This window comes from Mustela erminea, chromosome 15 (genome assembly GCF_009829155.1).
Source record: "Mustela erminea isolate mMusErm1 chromosome 15, mMusErm1.Pri, whole genome shotgun sequence".
In the NCBI taxonomy this organism is placed as follows: Eukaryota; Metazoa; Chordata; class Mammalia; order Carnivora; family Mustelidae; genus Mustela; species Mustela erminea.
The window spans coordinates 75,498,447-75,513,053 of record NC_045628.1 but is presented as its reverse complement, the minus strand read 5'-3'; the positions used below and the strand labels follow the sequence as shown (position 1 = coordinate 75,513,053).

The 14,607-nt window shown below is 38.8% G+C and overlaps 1 protein-coding gene across 2 annotated transcripts in view; it reads left to right on the top strand.

Annotated features, from left to right (window-relative positions):
- The window catches only part of MTUS2 (microtubule associated scaffold protein 2), a 576,541-nt gene that overhangs the window by 422,064 nt on the left and 139,870 nt on the right, over positions 1-14,607 (top strand). The window lies entirely within an intron of this gene.

Below are 14,607 nucleotides of genomic sequence, written 5' to 3'. Positions count from 1 at the left end.
TTTGCAGAACAGAATGCAGTCTAACGTCAGAATGTTTTCTGTAGGCACAAAAATTGTAGCAATAATAGCAGCTACTGTTTGAGTTCTTACTGTAGCCAGGACACTGGGTACTGGTCTAAGCTCTTTAAATGTATTAATTTATTCCATGCTTGCAAGGCCTGGGACAGGCATGATTATTGCCTCTCCTTTTACATGCGAGGAAATGGAGGTGCAGAGATTTTCATTAATTTGCCCAAAGCCACAGGAAAGAAATAGTAGAGACTCAATTAGATTCCAGCCACTCTGAATCCCACAGCTGCATTCTTAGGCACTACTCTATTAACCAGAAAGCCTGGAGAATAGAGAACTAGCTAATATTTCCGGTTAATTGAAAATGTACAGGAAAGAAGCCAAGCCCCACGGTAGAGGGTCAGAAGACAAAACTGTGTGCCTAAATAGGGTGAGAGGTTGGCGGGGAGGAGGACCGTGTATACATCTGAAATTTCCAAAGGGCCACACCCTCACTGGATGAATTAGGAAGAAAAAGAAAATTCACCCATAGGACGAGCCTAGCCTCTTGTATCTTTGGCTCTGAGAGAAGGTAAGGAAGAGAGACAAGTTCTCCATTAGGGATTCCTCACCCCCAATCTGCCCTGCCTCAACTTAAGAGCCGAAATCCATGCTGCCACTGTGGTCTGAAAATTCAATTTAACACGCTGTAGCTCTTGTGTGCACACAGCAGAATAAAATGTAAACATCATTATACACTCAAGGAAATAAGCCACCGAGTAAGGTCCTTCAATTCCAGGGGAAGGGAGTAAAGGTATTGGGTAATTTTTAACTTTGTTCAGTCAAACTCTATGTGCTAAAATTTCTAGGATAATCAATAAAAGAGAGCATTGAGCTCTGAACCAGTAGAGAGGGAAAGGTTAGAATGAGGGGTAAAAAAATATTTCAGTCAATGAGAGTGAAGGCGAAAAGGGGAGAAAGAAAAAAGAAGGATAAAAGGAAGGAAGGGAGAGGGGAGAAGTTGGAAGAATAGAGTAAGACCTTAGAAATGAATTTAGAGAGGTCATAATGAAGGTCTATGAACTGAATTCTCTAGGCTAAATCAAAAATTTAGATTACCAGCCTGCATTCACTTATTGAACAGTCAAAAAGTATTTATTAAATGCACGGTATACGCTGTGAAATCCAGCTTTAGACTGCCTACAAAGTACACACCTAAAATAGAAGAATATTGAAAGGTTAAACATGAAATATATTTATACCAAGTAAATACTGAACAAGGGGAAGTGTGCAGTGTTACAGTTTCAAAGAATCTTTCATGTGGTATAATTAATAAACCACACATTTGTAAAGCATACAATTTGATACATTTTGACACGAATGTACATAGACCATCACCACAATCCAGATAGCAAACATATCTGTCATCCCAGAACGTATCCTTGTGTCCTTATGTAATCCTGCCCTCCTATCCCTCTGCGCCCCATAAAGGGAGGTGCATTCTATCTCTATACATTAGTTTACATTTTCTAAAATTTCCTATAAGTGGAATCATGTAGTATGTGCTCTGCTTTTCTCTGGCTTCTTTTATTCAGCATGATTACTTGCAGTAGGCCATTCCTTTTTATTGGTGAATAAAATTTCAGTGTGCAGATACCACAATTTATCCATTGACCCATTAGGGCACTTTTGGGTTTCTACCCCAAGGATTTGGGTATTGTAAATATAGCTGCTCTGCTTGTTTGTACAAGTCTTGATAGGGACATCTGCTTTTTCTTCTCTTGGTAAACATCTAGGAGAGGAATGCCCAAGTCATATGGCAGTTATTTGTTTAAACTTTTAAAAATGTTGAAAGGTTTTCCAAGGTGGTTGTACCGTTTTATATCCCCAATAGTAGTGTGTGAGAGATCTAGTTCCTCCACATTTTTGCGAGTATTTGGTATGGCCAAATTAATTAAAGGCATTGTAATAGGTATGAAGTGATATTACCTGTGGTTTTAACCAGCATTTTCCTAATAACTAATGGTGTTATGATGTTGAACATCTTTTTAGTTTATTTGACATCTGTATATGTTCTTGGATAAAATATCTATTCAAGGGGCATCTGGGTGGCTCAGTCAGTTAAGTGTCTGCTTAAGTGATATCAGCTCAGGTCATGATCTCAGGGTTGTGAGATCGAGCCCTGCTTCAGACTGTGCTGGGCAAGGATCCTGCTTAGGATTCTCTCTCTCCCTCTCCCTCCAGCCCCTCCACTCCTGCTCTCTTAAAAAATATATATCTATTCAAGTATTTTGCATTTTTATTGGGCTGCTTTCCCATTGTGTTGAATTTTGAGTTTTTATGTGTTTTGGATACAATTTTTTTCAGCTACATGATTTGTAATCTTGCCCCACACTTGTTTTGCCTTCTCCCAGCAGTGCTTTTGAAGAGTACACATTCTTAAGTTTCCTGAAGTCCAACTGATATTTTTTTTCTTTTATAGACCATGTTTTTGAGGTTATCTAAAAAATCTTTGTGTCACCCTAGATCACAAAGATTTTCTTCGACATTTTTTTCTGAAAGATTTAAAGTTGAGACACCTAGGTGGCTCAGTCAGTTAAGCATCTGCCTTCAGCTCAGGTTACCATCTCATGATCCTGGGATCGAGCTCCACATCGGGCTCCTGATTTCTTTTACTGGGCTTCAGCTGGGTTTAGCTAGCTGCTATCATTAGTTCAAAATCTTTCTTCTTTTCTAATGTGTACGTTTAGTACAAAAAAATTTCCCTTTATTCACTGCTTTAGCTATAGTCCACAAACTTTGATATATTGGGTTCCATCTTCATTGGATTCAAACTGTTTTCCAATTTTCTTTTATGATTTCTTCTTTGCTCATGATTATTTTGAATTGTGTTTGCAGATATCTGGGACTTGGCAGAGACCTTTGTGATTTTATTTCTAATTTAATTCCACTGTGGTTAGAGGACATACTTTGGAGGACTTGAATCCTTTTAAATTTATTGAGACACGTTTTATGACTCACAACAAAGTCTGTCTTGGTAAATGATTCATACAGACTTAAGAAAAATGTCTATTCTGCTGTATCTGTGTGAAGTGTTCTACAGATGCCATAGGTCAAGTTGGCTGATGGCATAGTTCAAGTATTCTATATCCTTACTGATTTTCTGTCTACAGGTTCTATTCATATCTAAAAAAAGCTGTTGAAATCTTAGAGTGTAATCGTGGGCTTGTCTGTTTCTCATTTCGGTTCTATCATTATCTGCCTCCTGTGTTCTGAAGCTCTGCTACTAGGTACATACACATTGAGGATTGCTTATCATTTTGATGAATTGCCCCCTTTATCATTAGGAAATGAAGCTCTTTATTCCTGGTAGTATTTTTTTCCCTAAAATCTACTTTATTCTGTATTAGTTGTGCACTCCAGTTTTCCATTAGTTCAGCTTGGCATACCTTCTTCCATACTTCTCCTTTTCATCTGTTTTTTCTTTATATTTAGGGTGGTTTCTTACAGCATGTAAATGGCTCCTTTATTTTTTCTCCCATCTGAAAGCTCTGCCTTTGGTGTACATATCATGTTATTGATTTGATTGGGAGGAAGTCTACCACCTTCCTATTATTTTCTATCCAATTCACATGTTCTTTTTTCTTTTTTTTTCCCCTTATTTTACTGCCTTCTTTTATATTAACTGAATATTTATTACTCCATTTGTTCCCTTTATTGATGTATTAGCTCTCTGTATCTTATTGGGTTATTTTAATGGTTGCTTTAGGCTTCATAGTTTCTATCTTTAACTTTTCACATTCTGGCTTGAAGTGATATTGTATCTCTTCACATATAGTACAGTTGACTCTTGAACAACATAGGCTTGAACTGAATGGGTCCACTTATATGCCGATTTTCTTTTCTTCAGTAAATACAGTACAGTACTGTAAATGTATTTTCTCCTTCTTATGATTTTCTTAATTTCATTTTCTTTCCTCTAGCTTGCTTAATTGTAAGATTACAGTATCTACTACGTATAACTTACAAAATATGTGTTAATCAATGTCATCGGTTAGGCTTCTAGTCAACATTAGGCTACTAGTAGTTCCATTTGGGGGGAATCACCAGAAGTTATATATGGATTTTCAACTGCATGTGGGATCATTACCCCTAATCCCCATGTTGTTCAAGGGCCAACTTTAAGAATCTTCCAACTGTATGCTTCCATCTCTCTCCTTCTGGCATCTGTGCTGCTATCAAACCCTTTCCTTCCACATGCACCATAAACCTATACTACATTGTTGGTTATCAATGCTGTTTTCTTTCAAGGAGATTTAAATAAGAAAAATGTCTTTTACCAATATCCTTGATGAACATGGATGCAAAATTCTCAGTAAGATACTAGCTAATTGGATCCAATAGTACCTTAAAAAGATTATTCACCATGACCAAGTGGGATTTACTCCTGGGCTACAGGTGTGGTTCAACATCCACAAATCAATCAACATGATACACTATATTACTAGAAGAAAGGATAAGAACCAGATGATCTCTCAATAGATGCAGAGGAAGCATTTGAGAAAATACAGCATCCTTAACACAATAAAAACCCTCAACAAAGCTGAAGTGGAGGGAATATACCTCAACGTAATAAAGATCATATACAAAAGACCCTCAGCTAATATCATCCTCAGTGTAGAAAAACTGAGTGTTTTTCCTCTAAGGTCAAGAACATGACAGGGATGTCCATTCCTTTTTTTTTTTTTTTTTTTAAAGTTATCTTTTTATCTTTTTTTTTTTAACATCTTAATTTAATTTTTTTTTTTCCAGTGTTCCAAGACTCATTGTTTATGCACCACACCCAGTGCTCCATGCAATAAGTGCCCTCCTTAATACCCACCATCAGGCTCACCCATCCCCAGCCCCCTCCCTTCCAAAACCCTCAGTTTGTTTCTCAGAGTCCACAGTCTCTTATGGTTCAGCTCCCCCTCTGATTTCTTTCAATGCACTTTTCCTTTCCTTCTCCTAATGTCCTCCATGTTATTCCTTATGCTCCACAGGTAAGTGAAACCATATGATGTCCATTCTTACCACTGCTGTTCAGCATAATACTAGAAGTCTTAGTCTCAGCCATCAGACAACAAGAAGAAATAAAAGACATCCAAATTGGCAAAGAAAAACTCACACTTTCAGTCTTCACAGATGACATGATACTCTATGTAGAAAACCCAAAAGGCTCCTCTAAAAAAATTGCTGGAACTGATATAAGAATCCAGCAAAGTCGCAGGATATAAAACCAATGCACAAAAGTCTGTTGCATTTCTTTACACCAATAATGAATCAACAGAAAGAGAAATTAAGGAATCAATTCCATTTACATTTGTACCAAAAACCGTAAGATACCTAGGAATAAACCTAACCAAACAGGTGAAAGATCTATACTCTGAAAATTATAGAACACTTATGAAAGAATTGAGGAAGACACAACGAAATGGAAAAACATCCCATGCTCATGGATTGAAAGAAAAAATATTGTTGGGGCACCTGGATAGCTCAGTGGGTTAAAGCCTCTACCTTCAGCTCAGGTCATGATCCCAGGGTCCTGGGATAGAGCCCCGCTCAGCAGGAAGCCTGCTTCCTCCTCCTCCTCTCTCTGCCTCCCTGTCTGCCTACTTGTGATCTCTATCTGTCAAATAAATAAAAAAATCTTAAAAAAATATTGTTAAAATGTCTATACTACCGGAAGAAGTCTACACATTCACTGCAATCCTTATCAAAATAACACCAGCATTTTTTCACAGAGCTGGAACAAACAACTCTAAAATTTTTACAGAACCAGAAAAGATCCCAAATAGTCAAAGTAGTGTTGAAAAAGAAAACCAACCTGGAGGCATCACGATCCCTGACTTCAAGCTTTATTACAAAGCTGTAATCATCAAGTCAGTATGGTACTGACACAAAAACAGACACATAGATCAGTGGAACAGAGTAGAGAGCCCAGAAATGGACCTTCAACTCTATGGTCAACTAATCTTCAACAAAGCAGGAAACACCCCAGGGAAAAAAAGAGTCCCTTCAACAGATGATGTTGGGAAAACTGGACAGCAGCATGCAGAAGAATGAAACTGGACCACATTCTTACACCATACACAAAAATAAATTCAAAATGGATGAAAGAGCTAAATGTGAGACAGGACTCCATCAAAATCCTATAGGAGAACACAGACAGCAACCTCTTTGATCTAAGCCACAGCAACTTCTTACTAGACACATCACTGGAGGCAAAGGAAATGAAAGCAGAAATGAATTTTTGGGACTTCGTCAAGATAAAAACCTTCTGCACACCAAAGGAAATAATCAACAAAACTAAAAGGCAACTTACTAAATGGGAGAAGATATTTGCAAATGACATATCAGACAAAAAGCTAATATCCAAAATCTATAAAGAACTCATCAAACTCAACAGCCAAAAAACAAAAAAAAATTCAGTCAAGAAAGTAGTAGAAGATATGAACATTTTTCCAAAGAAGATATACAAATGGCTGAGACACACAAAAAAATGCTCAATATCACTCATCAGCAGGAAAATACAAATCAAAACCACAATGAGATACCACCTCACACAGGTCAGAATGGCTAAAATTAACAACTCAGAAAACAACAGATATTGGTGAGGATGTGGAGAAAGGGGAACCCTCTTACACTGTTGGTGGGAATGCAAACTGGTGCAGCCACTCTGGAAAACAGTATGGGGTTTCCTCAAAAAGTTAAAAGTAGAGCTACCCTATGCCTCAGCAATTGCACTCCTGGGTATTTATCCAAAGGATACAAAAATAGTGATTCAAGGAGACACATGCTCCCCAATGTTTATAGCAACCATTACCCCAATAGCTAAAATATGGAAATAGCCCAGATGTCCATTGACAGATGAATGGATAAAGAAGATGTGGTATATATATATATACAATGGAATACTACTCAGCCACAAAAAGAATGGAATCTTGTTATTTACAATGACACGGGTGGAACTAGAATGTATAATGCTAAGTGAAATAAGTCAGAGAAAGACAAATACCATATAATTTCACTCATATGCAGAATTTAAGAAACAAAACAGATGAATATAGGGGAAAGGAAGGAAAAATAAAATAAGATAGAAACAGGGCTGGAGGAAACCATAAGAGATGCTTTAAAAAAATCTTATTTATTTGTTTGAGAGAGAGAGCACAAGCATGAGTCAGGGGGTAGGGGCAGAGGGAGTGGGAGAGGGACAAGCAGACTCCCCACTCTGTGGGGAACCCAACTCGGGGCTTGATCCCAGGACTCTGAGATCATGACCTGAGCTGAAGCTTAACTGACGGAGCCATGCAGGCTCCCCAGAGACTCTTAACTCTGGGGAAGAAACTGAGGATTGCTGGGGGGTGGACATGGGTGGTAGGGTGGGATAATTGGTGATAGGCATCAAGGAGGGCACTTGAAGTCATGAGCACTGGAGTTATATGCAACTAATGAATCACGAAATTCTACCTCTGAAACTAATAATACTCTATATGTTAACTAACTTGAATTTAAATAAAATAAAAATAAAAGTAAAAGAATCATAACTAAATTTCAAAAGAACAAAAAAATGTGTCTAACTAGTAACTTTAATAAACCATTGCTATTTAAAAAAAAGAAAAAATAGCTACTTATCAAGCTAAAAAAGGACTTAATATTTATCGTAAACAGAAATAGTAGAGATTATTTAACCATGGTACACTACTTGTAGAAATTAATAGCTGAAATATTTTTTTAAATTATTTATTTATTTATTTATTTGACAGACAGAGATCACAAGTAGGCAGAGAGGCAGGCAGAGAGGAAGAGGAGGAAGCAGGCTCCCCACTTGAGTAGAGAGCCCTATGCGGGGGCTCGATCCCCGGACCCCGAGATCATGACCTGAGCCGAAGGCAGAGGCTTTAACCCACTGAGCCACCCAGGCGCCCCCTAGCTGAAATATTTTAAAAAAATATTCCAGCAAAAAAAAAGTTTTAAAAATTTGTTAAGCAACACTTAGATCAAGTTAAAAGCAAATAAAAAATATCAGAGTATCCAGAAAAAAAACAAAAAATGAAATTGGATATAGTTAAATAAAGTTTAAATTTTAAATATGAAAAAGAGAACAATAACAAAAAAGTATCTCAAAAGGAAACAGATTAACATACATATTAAATTTATATTACTAATTTATTTTACTTACTAATTTAAGTAAGATTTGTTTTATTTAATAAGTTTTCATCTGGGGAAGTTCAAAAAAAGAAAAAGAAAAGTGTTATTTTAGATTTACTCACGTAGTTCTCATTTCTGGTGCTTTTTGTTCCTTTATGCAGATCCAGATTTCCATCTGGTATCATTTTTCTTCTACCTAAAGAATTTTCTTTGTCTTTCTTGGTGGTGGATCTTTTCTGGTGGTGGAATCTTTCTGTTTTTGTTTACCTTAATTTCTCATAAGTACTGTCACTTTGTTCAGAATTCAGGTTAGCCTCCCCCCGCCCCGAACTATTTAAAGATGTTGTTTTGCTGTCTCCTGGTTTGAATGGTGTCCAGTGAAAACACACTGCTATCCTTATCACTGTTTCTCTGTTCATAATTGTCTTTTTCTACTCGGGCTCTTCTGAAGCTGTTCTCTTAATCACTGGTTTGAGCAATGTGATTACATTACCCCTTGGTATCTTCTTTTTCTTGGTTTTGTGTTTGAGGTTTGTTGTGATTCTTAGAGCTGGAATATACAGTTTTCACAAAATTTGAAAATTGTTGCCCATCATTACTTCAGAAATGTTCAGGCCTAAGCCCTCTTCAGGGACTCCAGTTGTACAAACTTTAGGCCACTTGAAGTTGACCACAGCTTCTGTCCGAAGATAACAGTGTTCATTTATTTTTAAGGTTTTATTAATTTATTTATTTGAGAGAGAGAGAAACCCAGAGAAAGAGAGAGAGCATGAGCCAGGGGAAGGGGGAGAGAGAGACAGGGAGAAGCCAGCTTCCTGCTGAGCAGGGAGCCTGACACGGCACTCAATCCCAGGACCCTGGGATCTCCACCTGAGCTGAAGGCAGATCTTTAACTGACAGGCACTCCAATACTGTTCATTTCTTTCAGTCATTTTTCTCTGTGTGTTTCATTTTGGAGAGTTTTTCTTATGGTATACTTGCTAATTTTTTTTTCCTTCTTCTTTTTGGAAATAATAACACCCATTTGTTTCTTCTACTGGTCACAGTTCTGTAGATTAGACACCCAGATCTGGTGTGGGTGGGTTTTCTGTTGAGAGTATCACAAGGGTGAAATCATGATGTCATTTGGGCTAAGTTCTTGACTGGAGGCTCTAGGGAAAAAATCCACTCTCAAATGCATTTGGGTTATTGATAGAACCACTTCATTACAGTTGAAGGACCGAGGTGTCTGCCTCCTTGCTGGCTGTCAGCTAGGAACCATTTTCAGCTCACAGGGCCCCTGACAGCCACTATTCTACTTTCTGTTTAGTGGATTTGTTTATTCTAGACATTACATAAACATTGAGTTGTGTAGCATGGGGCCTTTTATGTTGATTTCTTTGATGTTGCATAATGTTTTTGATGTTCATTCATGTCAAAGCACGAATCAGTATTTTATTCCTGGTTTGGGCTGAATAACATTCCATTATGGGGGTATATCACATTTGGTTTACATTCATCAATGGATGGACATTGGGGCAGTGTCCAGTTTGGGGCTACTCTGAGTAATGCTGCTTTGAACATTCATGTTAAAACCTTTCCTTATGTCATGTCTACATCTACTCTTAATCCCATTCTGTGTATTTTTCATCTTAGACATTTGAGCTTTCAATCTCTAGAATTTTTATTTAGGCCTTTTTAAAAAAATCTGGTTTGTCTGTACTTGACATATTCAGCAGTTCTGCTAGCTTCACGAACATATGGAATGTAGTTACAAATAACTGTTAATCATCTGTGTCATTTCTTGTGGGCTTCAATTGATCACATCTCTCCTTATTATGGGTTATATATCCCTGCTTATTTGCATGCCTGAGAATTCTTTGAGATGCCAGACATTCTAAAATTTTCCTTGTTGGCTAGTAGATTTTTTTTATATTCCTGTAACTATTCTTAAGCTTTTATTCTTAAATAAAACTATGTTACTTGGAAGGAGTTTTGTTTGTCAGTTTTGTTAGGCAGGTCAATGAGGGATCAATCCAGAGCTAATTTTACCAACTACCAAGTCAAGACCCTTCTAGGTGTTCAACCTATTGCTCATGAATTATGAGGTTTTCCACTCTGGCTGATGAAAACAGGAACAGATTCTGGACCACCATAAGGTCACAGGAATTATTCCCTGTAGTCCTTTGTGAAATTTTTTTCCCTGGCCTTGTATACTTCCTTCTCAGTCATGCCCTTGTCCGAAAACTCAAGGGGAGCTTCTGCACATGTCCACAGTGCTCTCTCAGTGTTGATGTTCTCCCTGCCATACTGCCTTGTCACCTCTGTACCTTCGGCTCCGTGAGCCCTCCACTCCATTTTCTCAAGTTAGGGAAACCACAAGGTCCCAGCCTCATTCCCCGGTCTTGAAAGTCACTCCAGGAAATTGGCTGATCATCTCCTTTGCTTTCCAGCTCAGGGATCCCTGTGCTTCATTGCCTAATGTTGATACCTTGAAAACCACGGTCTTATCTATTTTGACTGAGGGTTTTTTTGGGTTAATTTCAGATCAGAGGTTAAGTTTGATCCTTCTCACTCCGTCTTGGCTAAAAGCAGTTCTCTATTTTCATATAAAATTTTAGCAATGTTAGAATACTATTAAACCATGATTTTTAACCCTTGGAGAAACACTCACATTTACCATGATATTTGTACTTCTTATAAATAATAAGAAATTTCCTGAAAATGAGAATATTTTTATGTCAATTTTTATTTTGCCTGGAGAGTGGATGATAGTGACAAAGTTTTCATAGTTGGCTTTGGAAACCCTGATTATAACTTCCTGGGGTTTTTTTTAGTCCATTTATACATCAGTATAGCAAAGAATCTACGCCTTCCGTGGAAAGGGAAATGAGAAAGTCTCCTTTCTAGAGCATTACTGGTTGATACCCATTTTAGTCATTCCTGCCCTCACTCATGCTCAGGACTGGCTGGAAGGAATATTCCTACCCTCACGCCATTTGCTGCCCACCTCCCCCACCACTAGCCAACCTCAGGGAAACAAATGTCAGAACTAGGTGGGAAAATAGTGTCCTACCTGGCAAAATTTTCCGGAATAAATTTAGATCCATTTAAGAAAAATAAAGCCTGTCCAAGACCATGAAGAACTGGGCACCTGTGCTTCCTAAGGGGTCCGCTGGTGCCAGTTTGCAAGAATCAGATTTCCTTCCTGCTAGGACGTTGGCGAAACTCATGAAGTGCTTTTTCCTTAAGCCAGGAAGCCATCTATCCAAGTTGCGTCCTATCATTCTTATTTACAAGGGTTAAGGTCAAGGGCCTTCTCAGATGTTGTAAATAGGCAGATTCCAGTGCTGCCTGTTTGTTTGCCATGTCAGTTAAGCCTCCAGCTTTAAGATTAAACCACATTTTTCCATCCATTAGAATCCTCTAGATAGTGAGCGGGTGGCTGCGGATGAATTTTTAATATTCTCTTTCCATTTTCAAGGGCTGCGTTCTCCCCAGTGCTCTGCCTTTGCACGCAAACAGCTTGCATTCACCTTTGTGAGAATTTAAGGTTACTGGCTTTTTCCTCTGAGCTACCAGTTGCTGCTGGGATCATCACAGATTCTATCTGTCCCTAATCAGAGTTATACAGCCAGTAGGATCTCTGAAGAGGAGTTGGGATTGTGGGGAGATTGAGATAACGGGAGGATGTTCTGGATTTAGAGTATGTCCCAAACCTGCGAGATCTGTCAGAGATGACAACAGTGTGCTGACGTGGGAAAAGCCGAGGGCACGGAGTTAGAAATGTGGAATCCAGACCCAGCAGGGTCCCCTCTGACCATGGATGACTTCAGGTCAGGGATGGGGCCTCATTGCTGTGCCCTCCCCCTGGAGCTTACTACACAGGTCATCCACAGAGTAGGTGTTCAATAAAAGCAGTCCAATATTTTGCTTCCCACAAAACACAGATATGAAGTGTGCATATGAAATCAGCTCTCATTTGTAGGTCGTGGCAAGACACTGGTCTAGGTGTTTCTGTTCATATAGTTCATGTCAAAGAGTTGCTAAGGGGATAAGCCTCATGAAGAGTTAGGAAGACTACCAGAACCAGTCAGTAAAAAACTGGTTATTTCTAATCTTTTTCACTTTATTTAAAGACTCCAAAACCATCAATAAGCTTTATTTGGAAGGTCTATATTCATTAAATCAGCTTCCTTGTTCAACTGAGTAGAAATCAGAAGGCTATTGTAGGAGACCAATTCTTGGGAAAGAGACCAAACACCTGGGAATAGGCTCTGTCTGACTGTGGTGAGAGGTCAGGGGTGTGCCTCCAAAACTTCGAAACTTCAGCCACCCTGGAAGTAATATAAACACTGCAAGGAACTGAAGGAGATGATAACAAAACCTTCCAGCACCTGAAGTGTGCTCAGGTGGCACAGCATACCCCTCAGTTAAAGCATTTCATTGGCTCTTCCAGAGACACATGGGTGTAGGAGGTAAAGTAAGGCACCATTAGCACATCCCATCACAGGGCCGAGCATGTGCTCCGTGAACTCCATGGGGCCACTGCCCTCTGCAAGTTTTCTGTCATGTTCCCTTAACTAAGCCTCACTTCCAAAGCCAACTGGCATCGTAGCTCCATTATGTGCTGGCTTTTAGGAGAAGACAGTAGAAACAAACAAAATTCTCCTTAATCTTTAGTGAAACAGGTGAAGCTGGCTGTGTGTCAGTCATTTTTCTTTCGACATAAGTTCTCTGTCTCCAAGATGGTCGATGAGGCCATGCAGCCGTCCTCACGTACCGTCCTGGGAACAGTATGACATGTGGGTGGACAGGAAAGTAAGTGACAGAACAATACTTCAGGGAGTTAACTATAGAAGTACTTAACACACCTTGACAGCACAAGGAAGAAGACTGGTTCTGGTGAGGCCCCAGAATGTGCTACTGACAATGAAATGATTATTGGTTCTAGACAGACTTCTTGCCAATCCATCTAGAAAATGGCAGGACCCTTTTCAGTTAAAGCTACAGACGACTCCACAACCAACCTTGTGTCTCTGGGTTTCCTTCCAATAAGACTTAGCGCCGGGGCCTGCGTCTTAGTCTGTGCTATTGGCGGTCAATGTGCTGCTGGCCAGGAGTCCCTAACAAAGATTTGTTTCACAAGGTGTCAGAAAGCTGCAAATCTTACACTTGGTATGTTGATACCAAAAGCTGATGTTCTCAGGGGAACATCTGTCTTGGCTCATTTGGTGGCCCCATGAGTAGAATGTGGACTGAGTGTACTGGCGTTCAGTAGAACACGGGACTTTTGAACGTGGGAATTAAAGCAATATCACAATAATACTGGTATCAGTGAACACCAAGAATAGGGTTCACCAAATCCTTCTGTATGTTGTCCATTCATCACTGAATATCGTTGCTAACCTAATACTAAGGATAATGATGAAAAGAATAGTAATAATAATAATAATAACAGGATAAAAATCTGACAGCCAAAACCACACAAAATGAGTGCTTACAATATGCACAAATTCAGAGATGATTTTATACGCTGTAGATTGCAATTAGCTGTAATTCACTGAGCTAGAAGTATCTTTCATTATCTCTTTTAGATTTCTAAAAGATATGCCTTCTATTACACATGTATAAGATACATATTATGGTGTAGGGCACCTGGTACCCCAACACATTAATTAAAACACTGGAGTGTTTTATAAAATCAGCTCCACCAGTAACCTGGAAAACAGTAATCATGAAAATATCTACCTTGGGTCTTAGGCTATGTCTTTGAGTTTAATGCAGGCAGCCGTAAAACCTCTCACATTTCATTGATAAGTATTTTTCTTTGGTTATCAGTATTGAGGATATCAGGATGGAGCACATATTAAAATTCATTTGCCTGCAACGTGCAAGTGAATTTTCTGGATTATTATGTATTCCACTGGCATAAAGATCATTTTAAAGAGGCATTAATTTCACATTCTACTACTTCATTAAGCCATAATAGTTGAAGATATGCCATACGTGAGCTTGCTTTTTACAATCTCTGATGATTTCTTAAGAAGAGGAAGATTTAATTAAAATTAGCACAGTTGCCATTAAATTAACAATCAGAAGAAGTATTTAGATCAGTTAACCATTTTTTGCCCTTAAAAGATAAGGGCACTTACGTGTTCAATAGATTAAGCCTGCTACCCTTGTCTCTCAGTAGATCAGGTACCCAAGTGACCATTGTCTGATTTATTTTCTGTGTTACTCCTGGTATTTTGGAGGGACTGGAGAGACAAAAGAACTTTTGAAATATTAAAGTTTGTTTATGACTGTGTGCTCAGTGACCACATTATGTTCTCTACTTGAGGAAAGGAAGGAATGTTCTTGGGGAATAGAGGTCCTCCGTCCCCCACCGAGGCTTTCTGTGGGCGCCAGGCTGGGTCTGAGCCTCACACCGGAAGCACGGGGGTTCTG